Source organism: Crocuta crocuta, unplaced genomic scaffold (genome assembly GCF_008692635.1).
Source record: "Crocuta crocuta isolate KB4526 unplaced genomic scaffold, BGI_CrCroc_1.0 scaffold376, whole genome shotgun sequence".
Lineage (NCBI taxonomy): Eukaryota > Metazoa > Chordata > Mammalia > Carnivora > Hyaenidae > Crocuta > Crocuta crocuta.
Genome location: NW_027527388.1, coordinates 2,292,675 through 2,317,862, shown reverse-complemented (window position 1 = coordinate 2,317,862; position 25,188 = coordinate 2,292,675).

Here is a 25,188-nt window from a genome sequence, read left to right as displayed (position 1 = left end):
TGAGTTCATTGCCTCTTTGAACATTATATTAAGTGCTTTATAGTAATTATTTAAGCTCTGAAATAGATATCACTAACTTTATTTTGTAGACAATGAATTGCCAAAAGTCACACAGTTAGGCGAACCCAAATCTATCTGGCTCAAAAGCCATATTCAACATAAGGCTATCGTATTCTTCCATAGTACCATATGCTTTTGGTGTAGTCAGATTCTTAGATAACATATTTATACACATAAGTATGCATAGCTATAGAGAGATAGGTAAGCCATACATTCATATATACATACATAAACATATTTGCTCCCCATGTCTTTTGACATAGAATACACTGATTACTTTGAAGAGGAGATTATCTGGAATGAGATGTGTATTTCAATTATTACCTGAGCCATATTAATCTTGCTTTATTCAATTTGAGTACAGTGTTGACTAACACTCCAATTAGTTCCAGTTTGCTTGATTTCACACCCCATAAAAGTTAATGCTGGCTGTGTCTACACAGGCAAAGTGGAGATGAAGTGATTATTGCAAAACCGTAAGTAGTAAACACACATTCTGTTATTGAAGAAAGGAAGCCTGATAATCCTGAACTCTTCAGATTTTTTTTCTACAATCGGAACACAATATTAAAAGACAGGGAAATGTTAATGGACCCTTTACAACCTTTATTACATATTATACTTAGCAAAAGAAAAGAGGAGAAAGTGAAGACTATTTCCAGTGCTCCTTCTCAACGAGTATTTCTGACCCTACTTTACAACTAATTTTAAAGGAATACCACAACTCTAAATCTCAAATGCAAATGCAAAATACAGGTTTTGTGAGGAATAAAAATTTTTGGAAGTCTCCCCTGAACTGTGAACTCCTATTTTCTAAAACCTACATGAAGCAAGATGGCTACAGACTCCTCTGGTTACTTTAAAGACTGTTACCAAGGTCCTCAGGCCTCCGAGGTTGGAGGTTGGACAAATTTAGTCTTCTGATGAGGAGTGACCACAATCTCCTCTTTTTGTACAGGACACGTTGGCCCATCACATTAGACAGTAGGAAAACGGCATTGGCCACCGCAGCCCTCCAACTTGAGTTCAGAGGGTTCTGTGATGCCGCCTGTGGTTCTTCTCTTCAATTCTCCACTTTCGTTCCTTTGCAGAGAGTCTGATCCAAATCTGTTCCAAACCCAAACTTGCCATCTTATTTATCATTTCTCCTTTTCTTGCCCTGTTAGTCTAACCTGGTTATCATAAAGCTAATCCTTTATTGTCTCTCCTTCCATAGAGGTGCTAAAACAGTGGTTCAGAGTGTGACCTCCTTGGTTTCACTACTTAGATTCAAATTGTGCTTTTGTGTTACTATTTATGTATCCTTGAGCAAGTTATAGAAGCTCTAAACTTCCATTTTATTCATCGATACAGTTAAGGTAATAATCGTACATAAATACATAGGGATATTATAAGAGATAAATAGCTGAAAAAATAATAAAGAACTTATAAAAGTGCCCAATATAAACCTTTATTTAGCATTTACTGTTTCATAGCATAATAATAGAGAAATAGAGTGTTTAGAAAACAGATTCAGGACAGCTGAAGGGTTATGAGGACAAAGATTCTTATTATAAGAATATTAGGCATTAAGCACACACATCGCCATGTCTATTCTTTCTATTCCAAGAAATATGTTTGTGCAAAACCGTTTTATAAACTTTAAATGCTATAAAAGTTTATTCAAAAACGCCAATTATTTTCAATACCCTGGAAAGCATTAACACCTAATGTTCATTTTTAAGTTACCACTTTAGTGGCATAAACAGACCTCCTTCATGTTGTTCCATATTCCTTCAAAAGATTTATATTTTTAGGGAAAGTGAGTAATATAGGTATTTTGTTAAATCATTAACTATTTTTATTTACCAAGTTGTTGTCTTACTCAATGCACTATTTCTCTAAAATTCACTTTTGAAGGAGAAATTATAGGCTTTTTTGTCTTCGTTTGAAAGTTCCCAAGGTTACTGGTTTCTATAAAGAAAAAGGAGAAATATTGTTTACTTGTGAAATGAATACAAGAGGAGCCTTCATAATGCATGGGAATTCAGGTACTGTGTTCATAACTCCCAGTCATGACTAGCTGATATTGCTTGGTCATACTTCTCTCTCATCTCTAGCCTCAATGTCTGTTCTCTTTCCTTCCACTTTTAATCCTAAAATTTTTGAAATAGAAAAAAAATCAAATTATAGTATATAAAACACCATGTCCTTATACTTAGTAATTAACATTTTACATTATTTCATTAATATATATCAACTATCTACTGTCTATCATCTATCTTGAATCTTTAAAAAATAAATTATAGATATCTTAACATTTAATTCTAAATATATATGAAATCCAAAACATAATCACACTGAATTTGATTATTATGTCTTTTGGGCCTCTCTTTGACAGAAATCCTTGCTAAATTTTTTTACGCAGGCTACTGGATTTTAAAAAGACCAAACCACTTACCTTTAAATATCCCGTATGACGAATTTATCTGATTTTTTTTATGGTTTCATTGAATCTGTTTTTATATCCTTCTTCATTTTATCTTCTTGGCATTTTCTGTAAAGTGGATGTTTGTTCTAAGATCTTATTTTAAATCCAAATAAAGAATTGGAGTAAGAATATATCATACAAAATTCTAGACCCCTTATATTGTATTTGTCAGGAGTCACATGACATCAGATTGTCTCACTAAGTGGTGCTAAGTTTGATCACTTTTTTAAGGTTGTGACCAGAAGATCACCATTGAGAAGATATTTTCCCTCTTTGCAAATAGCAACTAATATGAGAGATGGCATTTTTCATTGTAGACATATATTTTATTTTTATTTTTTAAGGTTTATCTATTTATTTTGAGAGACAAGAAAGTGCAAATGGAAAGTTAAATTGTCCTGAAGTTAGTCAAGAGGAATGACTTTAAGGGGATCTACATCCTTCATCAAAAAGTCCTGATTCCTTCAGTTAAGAATGGTGTTTTGAAACTAAGATCTAGGATCTAGCGATCTCAGTGCACCTTGTATAGCACATCATCCAAACTCTTTCTTAGGGTTGGTTATGAAATATTTGTTATTCCATTTGGGCTATGGAATGAATGGCCTACATGTTAAAAGAAAAAAAGTATTGGTATTGCATTAAATTCAGGTACTGTGTTCATTGGTATTGCAAATTATCTTGGTAGAATGGAAATTTTTATGAAGCTGAGTTGTCCCATCAAAGAACATGGGATATTCTTTCCCTTTGTTCAAGTCTTCTTTTATACCTTTCAGAAGTATTTCTAGTACTCCAAGTATTTTTATATCGCTTAGAGATATTCCAAGTATTCCAAGTATTTTTGCTCTAGAGTTTTCCTACATTTCTTTTTATTTTGAAGTATTCAATCTTTTCTTTTTACATTTATATATTAGTTGTCCTGTTATGTTTCTTAATTTTCATTTATTTTATTTTATGCATATTTGATAAATGATTTTATTTTGTATATTAATTTTGTTTTTCTAATGTTTTACTTTCTCTTTTAGTATCTCTGGGTTAGGTATTACATGCCCTTTGCAAACACAAATAACTTACCTTTTTCCTTTTAATTCTTATAGGTCTAGCTGATTATTTTTATGATTGCATATGATCACATATCAAATATAATTTTAAGTAGGAATGGACATACTTGGATTCTGTTTTGTTGACTTTAGTAAGAGAGCTTTCATGGCTCAATTTTAGATTATTAAGGATTATCCATCAATCATATTAACATTTTAAAATTAGGATGGATACTGAATTTTGTTGAATATATTTGAACATATTTACAGTTTTTGAGGAGATGATACTGTTTCTTCTCCATATCCATTATGAAGGTAGATTACATTATGAGGTGCCTGGATAGCTCAGTTGGTTAAGTGTCAGACTCTTGATTTTGGCTGAGGTCATGATCTCATGGTCATGAGATGGAGCTTCATGTCGGGCTCTGTGCTGTATGTAGAGACTGATTGGGATTCTCTCTTCCTGTTTCTCTCTGCAACTCTCTTGCTTGCATGTGTGCTCACATGCTCTCTCTCCCAAAATAAACATTTAAAACAAAAAAGCTTATATTATATGATCTCTGCATGTTGAATTATCCTCTCAATCCTTGAATAAAAACCATTTTAGCATGTCATTATATTTTATTTTATTGCTTCTCAAGATTTTCTTTGGAATTTCTTCTTTACACAGATATTTCTGAGTAAAACTATAGGCTTTCAGGGACACCTGGGGCTCAGTCAGTTGGGCGGCCGACTTCGGCTCAGGCCATGATCTCAGGGTCTGGTCCCTGGGTTCGAGCCTCGCGTCGGGCTGTGTGCTGTCAGCTCGGAGCCTGGAGCGTGCTTTGGATTCTGTGATTTCTTCTCTCTCTGCCCCTCCCCAACTCAAGCGCTGTCTCTCTCTGTCTCAAAAATAAAATAAACATTAAAAAAATTTTAAAAAACTATAGGCTTTTAGGGGTGGGGACTTTAGGGATCAGTTAAAATTAGATACTTTTTCAATGTTTCAGAAAATGTTAAATAACATTCAGAAGTGTAACGTTTTGTGTAATTTAAATGGCAATGGGAAATTTCATGTTATCATTCCACCTAAATATAATGCTATTTTGGGGGAGGGTAGCACTTTGATAACATTCTCTACTTCATTATTGAAAATTGGTCTGTTTAAACTGTCTGTATTCAGCTAAATTTAATAATTCAACATGGAATTCAAAGGTAACATGTTGAAAACTCTTACTACACATGACTTAATCCCATCTCTCTTTATTTTCCCCACTGCAGAAAATACAGCAGTCTACTGTTATTCACTGAAAAGCTGGAAATTATCTTTGAATCTTTTAATTTTCTTTGCTTCGTGATTTTCTCTTCCTTTCATCCATCTGCCAATCAGTTATATTCATAATAGATTTCAAATCTGTCTATGTCTCTCTGTCTATCCAACATTCCTCTAATCTGGACCATGATCATTTATTTCTTTCATGGATCTCCAATAATCTACTGAGCAATGTCTCTACTTATATTCTCAATGCCAAACAATCATTCACCTAATACAAGGATGACCTTTTTATAATTTTAACTAAATTAAATTCAAATCATTATTAAGGATTTGACTCCTGGTTACTATTTCGAAGATTATGTCTTTTATCAGTTGCCTCCTTGCTCCATTCGTTAATTTATTTTGTTTTTTCTAACTTTGTCAATCTTGTTCTCATTTCAAAAGAAACATTCTTCTCCTGGATTATCTCTGTTTTTCTTTCTCTTTTCTTTGGTTATAGCTCAAATACTGCCTTCTCTGAGATGCATGACTCAGTTGTCCAATATAGTAACCCCATCCCCCAAGATTCTCCATTACAACCCCATTTTATTATCTTCATGGCATATATCACCATCTGAAAGTATCTTCACTGTGTACTTGATTATTTAATCTGAGGCATGTTACAATCTAATATGCAGAAAGAAGGGTTTTGTCCATGTTGTTCACAGTTTTATCCCAGAGACTTAAAACAGTGTCTGACAATTAGTAGGTCTAATGTAAGCAATGATTGAATAAATGCATGACCTTCTGAATGAGGAACTCTCCACAATTGGACAAAGAGTTGAAAAACTGAGATGAGGAAAGGCCAAAACAGGGGCCTACAAGAAACAAAAGTAGAGCACAATTGTTCCTCAGAATTTTCTGCCTAATTAGTATTTTAATTTTAAGCAAGTAAACACTGAGACTCTTTAGAAATTGTATCATATTCTCTCTATGAGTTTTAGTTTTAAAAGTTAAGAAAATTAATATTTTTACATAGTGAATCTCAAATATATTTTGTTCTGCTTGTTTGCTTCTAGCCCAAATGATGGACCTGGTAAAATAAATATGGAGAGTTATTCATGTGGTTCAATATATATAAATAATACAAACTCAACATTTTTGAAACCAACTGTGTAAAAGAGAAACAAAATTTTAAATGTGTAGGACAAAGAGAGAACAAGGCAACATCTAAAAGTCTGTCTCATAATTGAGATCCAAGAGCACCAAGCCAAAAATGGCAAAGGTTATAATTTTGATACCATATAAATATTTGGTAGAAACTCTCACTCAATGTAACACAATGCACTAGTTTGGTATAAATATTTTTTTCCCCTAAAATATTCCCTTAGGGACGACCAGATCTGTTGTTCAAACACTGCCACCCACATCCATATGTATCATCTTTCCTGCCAATGTTTTTTAGTTAGTTTTGCTTTGTTTTGTTGTTTTTCTTTTGGCCACCACGTAGACCCTAAACAACCAATATATGTACACACACATATATATCATGAGATAGATATGGCACATATGATATAACTTCAGAAAACCTGCTTTCAATCAGAGTATATTGGCAAGTGATTGCCATACTCAGAACACTGGAATTCATTGCTAGTTACAAAGTTTCTTAGCAATGTGAAGTAAGAGCTTCTAGAATCTAGATAATTAATACAAATAACACATTTGGAAACATACCAAATTACCACTTCCTTTTGAAGGAAATCACTTATTTTTCTTGGGAAAAATATCTGTCTTCTTGGAATAACTCTTTTCCTCTGGTTTTAGCACATTGTTTGGCAGTTTATTAAAACTCCAAGTGGGAGTCATACAGATTAGTCTAAATATCTTATTTTGCCTTAACACTAGATTTCTGTTAAAAAAGAACAGATCATTACATTTATTCTCCATCATTTGATTGTGAGGCTGCTACAAGCCAGAAATAGTCAACACTTGCAGAATATATAGTAATTGAGAGCAACAGTAAATTACATTTTAAGGACTCATCAAGGTGAGAACGAGACACTTCAATGCCACTTCTTGCTTCCTTGTTAAGAACTTTGCCAAAATGGAGAAATTTAAAGATTTGTTAAGCAATGCCTTATCTCATTGACCTTTCTTCATCTGGAAGATTATCGGTTCACCTAAACTTGTTGCCACGCTGTGAAGATTCCCTGGATGGCAATGATTAGCTGTTTACAACTGAGTTGCGGATAAGGGCATAAACTCTACTTATATTTATGAAGTCAAATACAATAAAAAATTTGGACCATGTATTTCATCATGTTTGTATGGCACATCTTTTTGCCATTTCACAATAGAATGCTTATATCCTGGGAAAAAAATATGAGGAGCAGGATAAGGAAAACAAAAAGAATTTCGACTAAAAAGTCTTAGGATAATAAATGAGCACAATAAAAAATCTTTCTATAGTAGTAGTTTCTCTTACTCAGGGCCCATATGTTCTTTGCGATATGCAGATATATCCTTGAAAGTCAGAATATTCTCTACCAGAGCTTTCAAAGTGTAGTTTTTCATTTCTTAAATCATAGAAAATTTTAGTTATGTAGTTAAGACCTATACAATGCTGTATTACAGCATGCTAAAGAGAAACGAATAGAGACAATAAATATGTAAACAAGGAATTCGGGAAAAAGACATCGGGATATGTGTACTAATGTTTTACAATAGGTCTGAAAGAGGAACATGGTAGGAGATTTGTGTCGTTATAAGATGCACAATAGTTTAGCAATGCCTAACTTGAAACCATCTGTAGTCAGCTCCTAAACGGAGCATTGCGCCATATTCTTATACACATTTCAAATAGCAATTTAGTTTCCACAAAACACAATTATTCACCATCTTAAATTAATTGTGATTAATTTGAGTTTTATTTGATTTGTATTCCTGCTTGTATATGATTTGTAGATCCTCTTTTTTCCAGTCAAGAACTATCAATGTATGAAATTCATATTTAGTTTTGCATTGGTTCTTGGACACAATTAACTAATACAATAATGCCAGTAATTTGTTAACAACTGAAGACTTTTGGGTATGTTCTAATTGAAGGAAGTAGAGATATTGCAAGGAATATTGAGAAATCTTCGTCTACATTGTACTTGCCAAAAAATCATTCAATGAGCTGGTACGTTTTGACAACAATCAATCATTGTAGCATAAAGTTTCCTACTAATATAATTTTTTAAACAAGTCACAATCTTTCAGTCGTCTTGGTTTCCTGTGTACTCCTTCCCTTTTCTGGAATTCCCTTCTTAACACCAATTCCTCTATCCCTCCATTTACTTACAGACTTCTACTTAAACTTGAAAACAGCTAGGTAGTTACTTTCCGTGGGAACTCTTTTGATGAAGATGTTTGGGAGAATCAACTTTATACATGCTTTGGACACAAAATTAATTTGGGTTACATTCCCCAGTGTGGTCCTCAACTGTCCCAAACCAAACTACTATTAAACAAATTGGTCCTAAGCACTGATAACCACTTACATTAGTTAGGGTTCACTAGAGAACAAATAAGATATAGATAGACGATGGAGAGATGGTAGATACATAGCTATCACTTGGAATTGACACATAAAATTGAATATTGTACTCCTTTGTATATCATTCAAAATAAAAATATTATGAACATAAAATATATCTGTGAGAAGATCCAATAATTATTTTATTCTTCTCATAATTAATTTGACCCTTTAAAATATCAAACATTAAAATCACTTTAACACTTCACTTTGAAATCTTTTCTTACTGTGTTCTTAACATACACATAGTCTAGTTACTGGGAGATCCAACACTGAGTTGTACCATTCACACCTTCAACCCATCTCCCAAATGTGGAGTCAGTAAGTTCTCAAGTACTTACTATTAAATTGTGAACTGTTTGTCAAATTTGAGATCACTGACAGATGAAAGAGTAATGAGAACTGAACAGGATTAGTTTCCTGAGAAAAGCCCAAGCCGAGAAACTGAAATGGGATGAAGAAAAATAACAGAAGTCTAACTTTTAGTAAGATATAGTATATGAGTTTTCCAGTAAATGACTCTTACGTTACCAAAGTATTCAGTAGAGTTTATTGGTGATATTTAAATGTGCAATTTTTGTGGGAGCTCTGATTTTACTTTGTGACACAACTCCCGCTTCCCCTCTCTCAATGTTCAGCAACGGTTTTCTGTTGGCAGACATGAGAGTGTTGTAAGAATTAAAGGGGAATATTTCTAGGATATTAGCTTTCTTATTTATTTTTTAGGGATAATTTGATCTTAAAATAAATTAGAAGAACTATTTTTATTAAGTAAAAGTATTAAAATATGTGTAGCTCATAAATCTAAATATTTTACCTTTTCAGAAGATTTTTTTTACACTTGATATACTTGTACAAAATACTATTGAAAGTGCATGGTTATAGTCATGGTCTGTTTGGATTAAAGACTCTTCCACTAACTTTTCATTTTTAAAGTGAGTCACATATAAATTGCTCCATGTGTTCTATTACGAAGATTTCTTCTTGTGGAATCTTAAAAGTTCAGGTGTACCAACAATACAAGAAATTACTCATGGAAGTTTTGCCCTTTCTGGATAAGAGTATAATAACATTTTACTTTGCTTGGAATAACAATGGAATAGACGTTAGGTTTCAGGATTTGGGGGAAATCAGAAATTAAATTGCTTTTTCCAGATTAAATGCTGATTTGTTTTTTAAAAAATGCTTACTTTACCTGTGGAAATTTAACTTAATCCTATGCCTTTGTTTTATTAGGCATTTACATTAAAAAGTTTTAATGTTTATTTTTAAGAGAGAGAGAGAGAGAGAGCACGAATTGGGGAGGGGCAGAGAGAGAGGGAGACACAGAATCTGAAGCAGGCTCCAGGCTCCGATCTTTCAGCACAGAGCCTGATTCAGAGCTTCAACCCACGATCTGCCAGATCATGACAGGAACCAAAATTGGGTGCTCAACCAACTGAGCCACCCAGGCGACCCTTTATTAGGCTTTTAAAGCTAATGAGCTTTAAAAGAAAAGGGAGCTAAACACTTGCAATTTTTTTTTCTTTGAATTTTCTCTCCCTTAGCATTATTTCTCCTTATTTAAAAATTAGTTTATTGACCTCTGAGAAAAGTTACAAAGCTCTTTCATAAAAAAATAAAGAATGATTCCTTTTTCTTCTATTAGATTGTCTCTTCCTTAGGTGTTTTTACCCTCCCCCTTCTCAGTTCAAAGCAGGCCTTTTCAAGTTCTCACATTTGCCACCTCATTCATATGTGATCCCCTTGAAATTCCCAGGTGCTCAGTTTCTTGGGTTGCAGTATGCTAAGCAAAGCTGAAATCACGCATAATCAAAGGCTTCACATCATACTTTCACTGCAACACACTTATAAATGATTTTGAGCATAATCTGAGAAAAGGCCAATTCATTATTTTGAATCAAAAATAGCTGCAGTGGTGACACATATTTTTCTGAAATTTCAATAAAATGTTTTCTGCCTGTTGATTTGACTTAACACAACAACAGCCACAACAACTGTATAGTTTTTAACAACCATGTGAGTTACATAGGCAGACTCAATCATACCAGGTGGTATTGACTGATGTACTTAGTAATGTAATAAAGATGCCAACCATGACAGAATTGGTTAGTTTGATATTAGGGCAAAATGCCATTTCTTCCACAAAGTTGGCTAATAAAAAATATTGCTTACAATGTGACGAGACCTGTCAAGGAAATTTATGGTATGCAAAATTCATAAGCTCTCAAGTATTTCTTTGGAGCTTGGCAGTGCGGGCAGCCTATAGTGTGTTCTCTGTGTAAGAAGCAAACAAATTGAATGGGGGGGTGAGCTGGCTAGTAAGCTGCCCACATTACAATTGATTAATTGGAAATATTTCATCTTCTGCATCCATCTTTTATCTAGAATGTTCTTCTTTGGAGAGTTCTATATTTCACATTCAATTTTTATGTTCACTTGCAAGTTTCTCCCATCCCACAATTCAAAGAGAGTCTGTTGAAGGGGAAATTAGAGGCTGTGATTCAGAATTCAGTGAGTCTAGTCTCTGCAGAAACTTGGCAGAGGATAGAATCAGTTCTTGGGATGCCAAATTTAGTGGCCCTGGGCCAGGTGCTAATTTTGAATGCATGGCACACATCACTTTGTGTCTCGATTAAGCCATGTCTGTGAATCCCATGCAAGCCCAGCAACAGATTTTATGCAACGCATGTATTAGTGTTCAGCACATCATACATTTAAGTCTGGCTTTAAACATGTCACAGAAATTACTTCTTTTACATTATAAATTCAACCTCTTTGAAAACAATTAATAAAGAAGGTTAATTGACATTTTTGTCCATGAATCTTTTAAAGTTAATAATAGCAATTTTGGTAATTTCTTATAAGGGCATATTCAAGAAGAAAAAACTAATCTTACATAAATGCAAAAATATGGTAGCAATAGCATAGGATTATTTTGTCCTTACACTTATTTGCTTCCTCAGTATATATTAGATCATGAATTTGGATTTGTTCATTAAGCTAATTCAGAAGTCTTCGAGAAAACGAATAAAAATTATGGAGGAAAGAAAACTAAATGTCAATGTATAAAACTAGATTAAAAGCTTTTATTTTATTATCACTATTTTCACTTTATTTGAATCATACTGCGATTTTATCACCTGGCTACCTCACCAGAATGTTTCCCTTTGTTTTCTACACAGGGAAGCTAAAACTTTCAGTGTAGGTGAACTGCAGAAATACCATCCTTTGCATAGAAGTACATCTGGTATTGTTCCCATTTGAAATCATAGTAAGTATATAGGTAAGTATATATAAATATATACATTTATTTATATATGTTTTTAAAATGAAATAATTATCTATTTTATCTGTAAAAAATTTTAACCTTTATTTATTTTAAAGAGAGAAGTGGGAAGGGGCAGAGAGAGAGGGATAGAGAATCTGAAGTGGGCTCCTGTCCACATACGTGCTGTCAGCACAGAGCTCAGTGAGACACTGGAACTCACAAACCATCAGATCATGACCTAAGCCAAGTCAGACGCTTAACTGGCTGAGCCACCCAGGCATCCAAAACATTTTCTTAAAGTTAGTACCAGAGGTGGCTTTTTTCAAGGGCGTTGGAGCCACTGAGTGATGGAGGATAGACATGCTGCCTTAATGTGCTGACCTTGAATGTGCCAACTTGCTCTGTTTTCAGCCCAGATTAAACAGACCAGGATGAATCAGCTACAGCTGGCTCTGTGAGTTACAATAAAACATAAGGTTCTTGTAAATCTATTGTGTGAGAGATATACATGAGTCCTCTATCTATACTAGTAATTTTTTAAGTCACCCCATATATTAGAAATCCCAACCTTTTATTCTAGGGGAAAAGTCCCTTAGTTAAATGGTTTATTTTGCGCTTTTTTTTTCCTCTACTGCATTTGATTTTCATTCCTGTGCTTCCTTTTAGTGTGTTTTATGCAACTCTGAGTCTTTAGTCACCATTGGATACTTAGGAGAGAAAGGAGAGGAAAAGGCAAGGACTAAATTAGAAACTCCGTTTGAATTGTTGGCTTTTATTCTAGCCATCTTCGTCTGAGTCAGAAATAATGTGACTTTTTTTTGGAATTAAGAGGAAAAAAGATTTCAATGTAAGTTATATCGTTATTTTACAACATGCTTGCGTTAGCCTAAGGGAAACACAAATGGAAACAGAAGAAACTTTTGAAGCACAGTGTGAAAAAATCTTATTTTCATCCAACACTAGTTTGACTTGAAGTGGATCTGGTCTAAATTGTGGGTACCATGGTCATATATAATGGAGATGAGATTGGGGAGGCCTGACATCTCTTAATTTATTTATTCCACCAGTGTAATGCTAGCCACCTCCTGTTTTTATTATTCCAATTTAATGCCAGCCATTTCCTGTTTTCATTAGACCATTGTAATGCTCGCGTCCCACTGTTCTCATTAGTGCAGGACTGTGTAATGGCAGCCACCTCATGTTTTCATTATAAGAGAGCTGTATGGTGCCAGCTGCCACTTGTTTAACTTTACTGAGAAGCATTTGACCATGGACTACATACTTCTAAAAGCTCATAGCAAACAAGGTATAGGAGTCCAGGGTTCTGGTGGAGTAGTGGTGAGTGGTTAAGTGGCTTATTTGCCATTCATGTGTGAGAAATATAGTTGCCAGTAATGGCTGGGAAACGACAAGAAACAGTGAACTCTTGAACTGCTTTGTTATTATTGTTGTTGTGTTTTGTTTTGGAATAATTTGTCTGACAAAGACCTTCACAAAGATTTCAAGACTCTGTATTGTGGTTATGTGTGGATAGATTTCTATTACCGAGAAGAGTCCATTGCAACAATGGATGGCATTCATTGAGAGTTTACCATGTGTCCAAAGTGCTTCTAAACTTTCTATGTAACAACCCACTTATTTCTTTACAACTGCCTCTTTATTTCCATTTTACAGATGGAGAAACTGAAACATATAGTAGTTACGTAATTCAGAAGGTGGCAAATACCCTCCATGAGGAGCCGGATAGTAAAGATTTTCTGTTTTGTGGGACATAAGGTTTTGTCCTAACCACTCACCTCTGCTGTTGTACTGGAAAACGGCCACAGACGACATGGAAATAAATTAGTGTGCCTGACTCCCAATAAATCTTTATTTACAAAAATAAGCTGGAGGGATGGATTTGGCCCAAAGGCTATTGTTTGTCCATTGGTGATACAAGGGCACATAGCTAGAGTGGCAGAAGAGAGTTATGGCTCTAATTGAGGCAGTTCATCTGCTCAGCCTATGACTTTAACTATCATCCTCTATTCCTTTCTGTAAATTTGTAACTGGAAGTAGTTCCATTTCCATTCATCTGGGAACCTTTATTATGCAATGATTAAAGTTTTCAAAGAGAAAAATGACTTTGCTTAATTATGTGGTTTAAAATTTTTTTTCCGTTTTATTCTTTATATGTTTATTGTTTTCTCCCTAACGCTTTTATTTATGAAGCACTTAAGGATCCTTCTGAATAATAACATAGATATAAAATTTATTATGGAAAAATAAAAGGAGTCTTTTCCTACGGATTAAAAAAATAAGCTGTTGAATATATTTTGACCCACATTTTTTTCTTTATGTAAAAATGTTGTGGAATAATTTCTTTTTTAAACCCAGCACTTTGTCACCCTCAGATTGCTGTATTATTAACGTTACCAAATAGGGTAATTGACAGATGTGTATAGTTTGTTGAAATGATTAAAAGCTGTTGAGAATTGTAACCTGTCAGTGTTCCCTGGGAAACAAAGTCCTATCCATCTGTTAGGGGACTCTCTAAATGACTGTAATGAGTCACCTTTAAAATGGCAGCTGTCACCCTAGGATATGAACCTTGAAGCATGAAAAAAGAATATATTTATATACTTAAAGATGCAAGTGCTTCGGTGAAGAAAGGCAAATATATTCCCAAACTTCATGCACTGGATCACAGAAGGGGGTCAGAAAGCTGTGCTTTGTTATATTAAGCTGTGGTGTACAGTTTGCATCCCCCGTGTGTGAGGCTGATAAAAGTCAGGTAACCAGAAGCAATGTCGAAGTTTGGAAAGACATTCGACGTCTGCATGTAACTCTTCACTTGTCTTTAACATTTCTCAAAATGAATATACCCTCGCAATGAACTCTGTACGGCTCAGTGTCACCTGTGGAAATTACCGTTATTGAACTGCAACGGCAAAGGCACGGCGGGAGAAGATTGAAACAGAAAGCCAGTGCACTAGCTGCGAGGTTAGAAAATATCGGGATTTTTCATGTCCTCTTCTGGCTGCTGGGTTCAGTATTGCCAAGTCAGGATGGATGAGTGAGACGGCTCTTATATTCATTCTCTTCTTTCAACTGTTTCTATTTTCTCTCTTAGTTTTGGTGTTTTATCTAAAATAGGGCAGGTGGAGTTATAACATTTGCTGTGAAATAAAATGCAAATTCCACTATGCAAATAGACCATTAGGAAGTAAATTAGCTTGAACAGTAGTGGTATTTCAGCAATTATATTGCTTTTTAATATGGAGAGATTCCAGCATAAATAAAACCCAGCAAGTTTGTATATGAGCTGAGTCGGTGACTGAGTCTCTACTGGAAGGAAGCCCTCCCAGGCGGGGGCTGTGGTTTTCTCTTCAGTCTCTCGAGTGGTTTCCAAAATGTTCCTGGTCTGTTGGTAGCACCAGCACTCACTACAGCGTATAATAACTTTATTTATGTTTAATGTTTATTTCTTTATTTTGAGGGAGACAGGGAAGAAAGGAGAGGCAGAGAGAGAGAGAATCCTAAGCAGGCACTGGGCTGTCCAAGCAGAGTCAGATGCAGTGCTCGATCTCACGAACCTTGAGATCATGACCTGAGCTGAAATCAAGAGTTGGACGTTTAACTGACTGAGCCACCCAGATGCCCCTAATAACTTTATTTTCAACACACGTAATGCACACTTAGGCAAGTTATACCAAATAAAATCTCAAATGTGGATTGGCTGTGGTAATTACTATTTACATTAATTGGCCTGTCAATGTGCAGACTTTCAACTTTGCCACTGGAGTTCCTGTCACCCTCTCAACACATTATCATTATTATTTTTAAACCAGAGTCATTTCAAGTTCAAATTCATAAAATGTGCATTGGAACCGCCCACCTTGCATTACAGATGGGTAAAACAGAAGGTGTCAAGAGAAATAAAACTTTTAAGAAACCATTTGCTCTAACCTTCCCCTCACCTCATTTAGAAAGTCAATCTGACAATTTTTGGCATTCCACATATTACTTTGAAAGAATTAAAATCAGTATTTATGGCAGGAAGATGCCTAAGAGATCAATAGAGACATTCATTCTACAGCATCCAAGCTTATTTATGGTCACTCAGTTTCTTGAACCCTTGACCTGCCACCCCCCCATCATCATCTTTTCTAGAACTGGGCTCCCCCAAACCCCCAGTGCCATGGTAGAGACAGATTCTGCACTTTAAGGATAGATGACTTGAGGCTAGAGGATAAGTTGATCATGCCAATGGACCTGTAAGGCAGCAGTAGACTAGACCCCCAACATGGTCCCAGAGGCAGACTCTTATCTCCCTTTACAGCTGGGGGATTTTGTTTTGCCTGCCCTCCTTAGGAAATCAGCCTCAGGCTGCTTCAGGAGGAGAAAAGTAAACAGTCATCCAAGCAACATCTTTCCTTTTCATTCCATGGAAATTCTCCCAATATATGTGTTACTGATACTGATCAGAACCTGAGATAATACTTTCAGCTGGAAAAAGATGCTACCACTACCACTCTCCACAGCAGACTAGACCCACAAAACGTTGAACATAAGTCCTTATGCTAAGTAACTTAGAAGACTTCCCAGGATTTTTCTCAAAACTATGGAAGGAGACATGTCAATCCATTTAGTCTTCAATACCCATTATCCAAAGCCCAGTGTTGCTCATTCCTCTTTTCTTAACTACATCCTTTCTCTCTAAGGCAGGATTTCTCAACCTGGGCTATTGTAAATAATATTTTATGGGGTATGGGGTAAATCTTTGTTGTGGAGGTCTGTGTGCAAAACAGGATGTTGGTGGCTGGTAGGCGACCACAGCAAACCTACACCCTTACCTCCTGACAACCAAAACCGTATCTAGGTATTGCCAAATGTACCTGGGGGACAAAACTGTCCCCAGGTGGGAAGCACTAATCTCAGTCATATTTCCTATTTCAGTGTCTAAATAATCAATAATTATAAGCTTCTCTACTGATATGCATAAAACATTATGGAAGCAATAAGATAGGATACTTAGATCAGCCTGGGGGTTCCCAAAACAACAGACATAGACAAAATTTCTTAAGACTAGAATTATTCTGCCTCACAGAATTCATACCACAGATAACCAGGAGATGCCTGGAGAATTTGGAAATGTTAAAAAAAAAAAAAACACTTTTCCGGGGGATGATATCATGCATGCTCTTGATCTTCATCTTTCTCTTCTGACTTTCTTTGCTTCCCAAAGCTTCAAACATGATTACAGATTTCAAAGGAAGAATTATTTCTGGGAAGTTGGAAATACACACATAAATACTCTGCTGAGGGCTTGAAGCTGAGAATTGCAAGATTCAGCAAAGTTGGCATTGTCACTATATAGTTGGATCTGCCCCAAGAACAAGGTGCTATTAGGCAGCATCTTATAAAGAATGGATCACCAGGCAGCAGCAAGCTGTCTTAGTGTTATTTTCCTAAATTCACATTCCACTTGGCAAGCCTTTCACAGAACTCTCCCAGCTGGTGAACCTAATTCAGGTGTTTTCCAGCCTCTTCTTCTTTGGACTAGGCATACATGTGTCATCTAAATTCAGCATCACTACAATTCTCAGTGCAACCTAACCCACCTTCTCAACACTTTCTGACTTTATAATCAGAAAATATTCAGACTTTATTACATGTGTTTTTGCACACACTGACTCTTTCTTCTTCCAGAATGCATTTCCTTTACATCTCCATTGCCAAAATCTTGTCTCACCTTAAATACTCAATTCAAAGTTCATTTTTCTTTTAACTTTTTTAAATATTTATTTACTTTTTAGAGAGAGAGAGAGAGAGACAGAATGCGAGCAGGGGAAGGTCAGAGAGAGAGACGGAATTACAGAATCTGAAGCAGGCTCTGGACTTTGGGCTGTCAGCAGAGAGCCCGATGTGGGGCTTGAACTCATGAGCAGTGAGATCATGACTTGAACTGAAGTCGGATGTTCAACCGACTGAGCCATCCAGGTGCCTCTTAATTATTCAATTCCAATGCTGATTTCTCCAAGAAGCTTCTTCTATTCCCTCTCCTGATCCTACTCATTTACCAACTAAAATCTGTGTAATATCTTGTAAAAATTGTGTAAATATCTTCATTCTCCAGTATATCTTAAATTTCATAGGGACAGAGACTATCCTGTGTTAATATCTGTATGCTCCATTGTATTCAAAAACACAACACATGCTCAGCAAATCAGTGTTGACTTGAATTGGGATGTTACATTCTAAGGCAGAAAATCACCAGAGAAGCCACATTTGACCAATTCATTTATTTCCTTTCCTCCTCTGGACATTGAACAGAAAGTAAATTCTAGTACTTATCCAAAATGAAAGAAATGATGAAATATGTATAATAGTTAAATTTCAGAGGTATTTGGGGAATCAATGCAGATTGAGACATTATAGGCATGTAATCTCAAAAGTAAGGGTCTTATCTTCAATCAAAGCCAAACATTTCACATGAGACGTTAAAATGAGGATTTCTTAACATATAGGAACTAATAATAGTAGAATATGATTATTCACTTTCTATCCCTTTTTCAACATTTCAATGAAATAGCTAGGTAGTCTCACATAAAGTTTTTTAACTAAGATCCTGCATCCTATTTATTATTTTACATACTTGTGTTATATTTTAGTATGCATTTTGTCAATTTTAACACTCCATGTAGGTTATGTAAAAAAAAATATTGTCAGTTTTCTTATAGGTTAATAAAAGTAGCTTGGACATATTTTACTTGAAGTAATTATTGGGAGAGACATCACTACGTTCATAACTGATGGAGGTATATATTACATGAAGATGTAAATATATGTGTATATATATATATATGAACATATTTAATGGGAAATAGATGAAAAAGATTAAATAATAGATTATTTTGAGAGGAAATTATGAAATAACAATGAAAATAAATGAATAGTCATATGTAAGACAGCAGGTTAATATTGAATGCTTGATACTATGAATACAGACAAAAATCTAATTTTAAAAAGGAGAGGATGAAAGCTTAAAAATCTTATCTCAAAGCAAATTATTATATTAAAGATGTAGTCTCTCAACTGCAATGCAAGAAAGAATAGTATGAAAATGTGTTTTAATATCACTAAAGAAGCAATATTGAGATATTCAGCAGATTAATAAAATGAATGAATATTACATCCCATGTATTTGAATTTAGATTTTCAAAACATAAAATAGCTGATTAGTGTTAAAGGGATATTAAAATTTATTTCTGCAGGTGTGTGGGTGGCTCAGTCAGTTGAGCATCTGACTTCAGCTCAGGTCCTGATCTCATGGTTCCTGAGTTCAAGTCCCACACTGGGACCTCTGCTGTCAACACAGTCGGCTTCGGATCCTCTGTCCCTCTCTCTCTCTCTACCTCCCCCCCCTCTCAAAAATAATAAACATTAAAAAAATAAAATAAGAAAAATAAAATTTATTTCTGGACCTCTTGAAAATAAAGTTGATTTTCTGTAATTGTAAAGAAAGGCTTTAAATATTTTGATAAGTTAAATCCAGGCAGAATCAGAACAACTTCACTTTTGATTAACCAGCCTGAACATGACTCCTTTAGCAATTGCAATCTTTCTTTTTCATCTCGTCATTGAAGAAGCCAATGATACAATATTTTATTGAACGTGGATGCTGCAAATCGTAAAAAAAAAAAAATGTGCTCATTCCTTAGCCATATTGCTACTGCTTAAATTCCTTTCCACCTTTATTTTGTGACACTGGTTTTTAAAGTTAGTTGACTCTGATATCTTTATACATGTATATTAGTCCATATATATGGGTGTAATATTATAAATGTCACTTCAATATTACTAGAGTTTATGTAGTTATTTATAAGAAAGCAATCAGTAATATTATTCGTTTAGTATATGCAAAACTTCATGACATAAAGAAAAAGCCACTATGACTGTTTCTAGGTGAGAATATACCAAGTTCACAGAAAAATGAATATTTCATAATATTCCTTTGGAATATTTTGGGGAACATACCACCAATGTTGTGAAACATTTTTACATACAGCAACAAAAACTTGAGAGAAATCTTAAGAGAGAAATGATTTTTTTATGTCTTTTCACTTTCTTGGAGACTATAATCCCTATTCCCTACTTTTCAAATTATTTAATACTATTATGAACTATTAATATAGAGACTATCTAAATTACATGACTGTCACTTTGAAGGAGAAGGTATATTACTGGCATAGTTTAATGTTTTTAGATAATAAACTTAAAACACTAAAGAGGAAAGATATTAAATAGGGCAAGATTGCAGGAGGCACAAAATCTGTTGTGGCAGATTCAGAATTCTTAAATATTAATGTCCTATAAATTTGTGAAAGTGCTCTGTGAATTGGAAACAGAATTTATCAGCATTAATTTAGCCTTGTGTAATTATTTTTTTATTTGTTTAACCTAACCCTGTAAACTCTTAAGAAAGCAAGCATGATTTTTCATATAAGTAGTGCTGAAAACTAATATTTTAAGAAAAATATAATGATAATATGTATAAGGTAAACAACAAGAGTTTCAAACTTGGTTTTGTTTGTTTTTAGGAATCTTTGAAAATATGATGAAATAATTTAACTGAGTAAAGTAATGTCAGGAAAATTGATTTTAAAATATAAGTCATAATCACAATTTAGTTGATAAAAATGCTATAGATAATGTAATATGTATAAGGAAAAAAGGGAGCGAATGTTTGAAGGAGGAATGTTCGAGGGAAACTTTCCTCTCAAAGTGATGTTTCACTTGTAAGACAAAAAGAGGGAATACCTATCTTGACCTAATGAGTGGTAAGTCAAACTCTTGCTACAAAATTTGTAAAACATCACTGAAATCTTCCCTCTCTTAATTAGTCCTTTTAAGATACCCATTACCATTTAAAGTAGTTTCAGAAAATGAAGTTTTTTTCATGGTTTATTTATTTATTTTGAGAGAGAAAGAGAGATAGAGAAAGCACATAAGGGACAGAGAGATAGTGAGAGAGAATCCCAAGCAGGCTCCACACTCAGCGCAGAGCCCAATGTGGGACTTGAACCCACAAACTGCGAGAGCATGACCTGAGTCAAAACCAAGAGTCGGATGTTTAACTGACTGAGCCATCTAGGCGCCCCTAAAGTTATCTTTGATAACTCTTTCTCAAATACTTGATTATTCTTTCTGAAACAGCTAAAGAAGCCATACCCTCTTTTGAGATGTATATATGTTCAGTATATATATGTATATATATATATACTGAAAATATAATCCCTAACATACAATGGGTTGTTCAGTACTATTAGTGTCTAAAATGAACAGGAAAGGATATACTTCCTTGGTGAACCATGTGCAACCATCTCAAAAAGCATGTAATAAGGAGTTTGAGGATGGTCCATTAACTCACTGATCAATATCTGTGTGCTCTATTGGTGCTATAGTGACCTTTAAGAATTCATTCCCTCCATATCATACAAAGCATTGTTCTCAACAATTGTCAAGTAATTGTATGTTGTGGGCATATTTATTTTAAAAAGCATAATTTGAGGGACTTGATAGTTTAGTGACACAGAATACACATGTAATATATGTCCCATTCCTGACTCTCTTCTAATTGCAGCATAGTCGGATAGGATTCTGCATTTGAATGACTCTGGTCCCTCAACCCTGGTTAGACTGGTAAGCCAATTAACAGCCTGTTCTACTCTCACACTTGAAAGCAATGAATGGCATGGTAGGCATCAGGTTTTTGTTATTCTTTAAAAAAGACATTATTTTCATTATGAAAAGATAATAGCGTCAAGGCAACATAAGGTCAATTCCTATTTTAGGTTATATCACCTAGGCACAGCCGACAAGTACTCTGACGGCAACATATTGAAATTGGCTTAGTTCTTTGTAACTGAGGATCCTTGTATAACACCTAAGTGGTGCTCAATAAATTAAAAAACTCAACAAATAAATGAGCAAAAAAAAGAACATGTAAGCCACTTAGTCTATCCCAATAAGCCTAAGCCATACAGATCTTCTGAAATGTGGACAAGCTGTGCACCCTTCATGATATATATTATGCTGTCAGAAGAAAATTAAAAGAAAAATCCAATTGGGCAGAGTATTATGTTTTTGTTTTTAATTTAGGAGATGTCATTCATTGGGAGTGAGACGGTAGAAATAGGGATATGTGGAGAAACCAGGGAAAAAATGCAAACAACTGAATTCAAGTTATAGAGAGCAAGGTGCATTAGAACTTACCTATTAGTTTTAACCCAAAGGACTGTGACCCTTGGGCCACTCCTTTGATTACTGTTTATCTATTTCTGGGCCATAGGAGCCCAGGGCAAATACACTATAGGAACTCAGTAGATGTTTGTTGAATAAGTAGAAAGAGAGGCTTATTATTTTAAGTACCATGGTAAGTATATATTAACTTTAAAAGGCAGTATAAGTATGTGTTTTCATCAATCATGTAGATTATGAGAAGGTTTTAAAAAGGGACTTTATCTGAAGTCCTTTTGGTTCTTGTCACAAATTATTTTCAAACCAACTGTAAAAATTAAAAGCCACAAGTATCTAGGCTATGACTCCACAGTAGCCATTTGACCAGCCAAATTATCAGTTGTCCGAAAGACTATCAACCCATTCTTGTTGGGAGCCCCGTGATATTACTGTTCAAGAAGTTTTTCAAAAAAATCTTACTTTACTGGCAAGCAAATAACGAGCAAAAACAGCTGTGACGCCACAGTTGGTTTCCAAAATAATTATGGTCAGGGTCCCTGTGGTACACGGTGTACAACACATCCCCTCTATGTTAATGAATTCAAGGGAAGGCAACACCACTATTAGTAATAGCTTTTTATTCGGAGTCCTCATTTTCCAGATAGGTCACATTAAACACAGCCATTAAACAATAGCGTTGAGATAAATCCATACAATGTATGCTGCTTTGTTGCTGTTGTCCTTGTTCACCAATCGCTTGGTGCAGCTAAGAACCTTATGGAGTGATGGGGCTGATAAATGGGAATAGCCAACCTGCAAAACACTGGGGCCAGGAAAGTCAGACTTTAATCAGGTCTCATTCAATTATGTTTCAAATCAACACATCTTGATAGCCAAAACTCTCATTTGAATTAATGCTGTGATAAATGCTGTCTGTTGTCAAAAGAATATAATTAGACAATAATGAGTGGGCATATATTATGCCAGACCTCAGTCTACTTGTTGACCTCAGCAACTTCTACTCCATTAGGCAACAAACAGCTTTTAACCTAGTTCTAATAAAGCATACTGGTCTATTACTACATTACTTTTTTTTTTTTATGGTGTCATTCTTTAAATTGAGCACTGCCTAGATCTTTTAAAGGGAAGTCGTGTTTTACAAGATCCCAGGAAAATGAAACAGAGTCCATCTCCCAACTAGGAATTCAATGAATTCATGGAGTAGTGAGCCAATCTTTGTATACTGCCCGCAATAAAGATAAGTATGTAAGGTTAGGAAATAATATGAAAGCATTCTTTAAAATTGCATGATATGTCTCTTTCATGTTTACTTTGGTATAGGTATAACTAACACTGATTCTCACTACTTAGAACTTTGATGAAAAGATCTTTCATCATTAACATTTAATGAAAAGGTTGTTTTGTTACTGACTTTTTTTAGTTTATCAGTAAACAATCTTCAGAAGTTTTTGACTTTCTTACAAAAATTTCTATAAATTCTTAGTCTGTGCTTCACTTCAGGTATTTAAGGACGTAAAAGACAAAGTATTATCAAATTATTCTTTTTGAATGTGTGGGATTTTTTTTGAGGGGTTGGTTATTTGGAGCATGTGAATTAAGACAATTTCCCCCATTCTGAATGATGCTGAAACCCCTTGAAATATCACTGTTGGATCAAGCATCACCCCTTAGAGCACGTTGCTCCATGGAGGGGTGATTTTGGCATCTCATAGACTTCCTTGGAAGCCGAGCACCAGAGGTCTGTGATAAAGGCAGTCGCCAGCCAGATGAATAAAGGCGAGATTCCCTCAACTCAACTATAAAAGCCTCGCGTCCTGACTGCTGAAATTACCACCAACTTGTAAATAAATAATCACTACTAAATACAGATAATGTGTTAAACAGCTAACACTAGTAAGTCACTGGTGACAGAGAGCCTAAAGGTAAATTCCTCACACATTGGCACAACCGATTCTTAAAATCTTATAGTGTTTTAATGTCTTCAGACACATATAATAAATTGAACAACTGGTTACTCAGCGTTAAGAATGTTTTAAAAATAAACCCTACTCTCTTTGTTGATCTCATTTATATACTGCCTTAGATTGAACTACGCGGCTATCTGTCTAGTCAGAGAGAAGCGACACTTGGTAAGACTAAATGGAAATTAGTTTCCATCAAATTTCAGCTATCAAGCTAAATCAACCTGTAGTCTCCTGGCAAAAAATAACATCATAACAGAGACAACACATTTCAAATACATAAATTGTCCAAAATATAGAGAGTCAATTAGGTTTCACATGTACAAGATCCCTTCTTTTCTAATTTAAACATTTATGAATAATAAAAACCAAAAGTAGAGCTTTGGAAAAGCTGTTACTAGGAACCAAATCCCGTTCTCGAGAGAATAAGGCCGATGGGAGTTGTCAGCTCTTCCCTTTCAAAGTGGTTTTGCAAACGAGGTACAGTCTAACATCTTGACGGCATTTGACGGAAATATTTTCAGTTGAATTTTTTGAGGTTTAAAATTACAAAACTTAATTCAGTTCGGTGTTTGTGTTTGTTTTTGCTTTTGTTTTGTTTTTAATATAATGGTTTTATGACATTTATGCTGTTTCTACACTGGCTTGGTGGCCAGAAAAGAAGGCACAGAATTCTCCACCAGTTTGCAAATAACGCATTTTTCTGCTCCAGTGCACAAACAGCCTTTATTTAACTCAGCACCACATTTTGTAAGGTATGGGCTGGAAACTGTTTGTCATGAAGCTGTAAAATGCCAAAAATTTTCAACACTGAAGGAAAATGTCAATCAAGGCATTTTCCCATCTGCTGCTACTTCTGCAAGTGCTAATTTTGTTTTTCCCAATTCCTGAAATTTGAGGTTTCCTAGCCTCATATGGAAGTTAAGTTTGAAACTTGCTAAATGTCACAAGAAAAGGTGTAACCAAATGAAGGAATAGAAGGTGTACTGTTCTTGAAGGACACCAATAAAAGGAGGCGGAAGAGCACTGAGAAAAAGGAAAAACATTTTGCTAAGACCCAGACCTCTTGAAAAACACAACACAATGCAAATAACCAGTGCTGGTACCATACATGCATTAAAGCATTTTTCATGGTTTGAAATATAATGGGAACACACATCTTGAACGCCTTAAGATACTTCTGAGAACCAATCAACATTATGATATCTACATAGGCAGAAGCTGTATGTTACTGAAAAAACGTGAACAAGTTTCAGGTATTGGTACACATATGATTCTTGTGATTTAGCGCGACTTTAATAAAAGCTTCTACAAGGACTTGCACATAACCATGACT